The sequence below is a fragment of the Chiloscyllium plagiosum genome, unplaced genomic scaffold (assembly GCF_004010195.1).
Source record: "Chiloscyllium plagiosum isolate BGI_BamShark_2017 unplaced genomic scaffold, ASM401019v2 scaf_75000, whole genome shotgun sequence".
Lineage (NCBI taxonomy): Eukaryota > Metazoa > Chordata > Chondrichthyes > Orectolobiformes > Hemiscylliidae > Chiloscyllium > Chiloscyllium plagiosum.
This window is the reverse complement of record NW_025182527.1, coordinates 1-1407: the sequence shown is the minus strand read 5'-3', so window position 1 is coordinate 1407 and position 1407 is coordinate 1.

Genomic DNA, 1407 nt, shown 5'->3' with positions numbered 1-1407 from the left:
GGGATCCAGGTGGGCTTGATGGGATTGCTGCTCACATTGCCCTTCCTGGGGGAGGGAGACAGGGCAGCCATTTTAGGACAGTGTCAGACAACAACAGCAGGGGATTGTACTGACAATCAAGTAAAGAGTCTCACCTCAAATAACGACATTCAATGGGAACAACAGCACCATTGGTTCTCACAATGACAGATCCAGGATAGTTTGGGATGTGGGTCAGGTGGGTGGTGTAGACCAGGAAATCTCCAGTCATCTGAAAGACACCAGGTTAACGAATGAGGGGCTAATGTGAAATGAGAAGGTTCTACACAGGGTTCACAATGACACCATCCCATTGGGACAATTCTTTCAGGGCGTGATAGCAGCCTCATGAGCGTGCCAACAACCACTGACCCCACCCCCACATTCCCAGAGCTGGAGAGACCACTGTTCAAGAGCAATGGGTCACAGGTCAAGGATTAGTCATTTAGGATCAGTTTAACAAGATTGACATCATACCAAAGATCAGATTTGAATTCCTGATGCAAAAGTTGGTTTAAAGGAGGATGGGTGTTGGGCTTCCAGACAGTATTTGCAATAAATATTCAGGGAACAGGGATGTGGTGATTGTTATCACAGAAGGAGGTTGCCAGGATCTTTTGGCCATTTAATTCCTAATGTAATCAGGAAACCTCTAGGTTTGAGGAGAGATGACTGATGCAATACCTGGAGGTTAGCAGTAAACTGAGGCAATAAAAGCTGTGTCCAAGAGCTGAGAAAAGTAGAGAAAACAATAGGTCACCAGAATGAAATCAAAACAGTTTTACTGACAGGCCAAGTGTGGAACCCCGCAAGTACAGAGGCCCCCATCACCCCCACACCCCAGTAGGAAGGAGGTCAAGTCCATTTACCTGATGAAATGGAAGATACTTTCCCTCAAACTAAACATCATGCTGCTATCCTGATGAAGGGCTTCTGCCCAAAGTGTCAATGTCCCTGCTCCTCGGATGCTGACTGACCTGCTGTGCTTTTGCAGCACCGCACTAATCTATCTGCTATATTATTTACATTCCTATAACATCTCTATAGAGAAACGACACAACACAATGATGCACTGTGGAAAGTCACTAAATCAATTCAGGAGAAAGGTCACAGTATCCAAACATCCACAGATCACATGATACCCAATTCACACTGAGAACATACATTGTAACAGAACATATATAACCAGAAGCTTCCAAACCAGTGAAAATGGCAGCACAAGACAAGAGAAGGAGAACAGTTAAGGCAGGGCCCAATCCAGGATAGGAACCTAGTCTGAGTATTTGAGAAAGCAGGAGAATGGTCCACCTCAATATCAAAGATCTCAGCCCAAACTTCCAGCAAGTTCAGACAACTCCCATTACCTGCAATCTGCTGCCACACTCATGC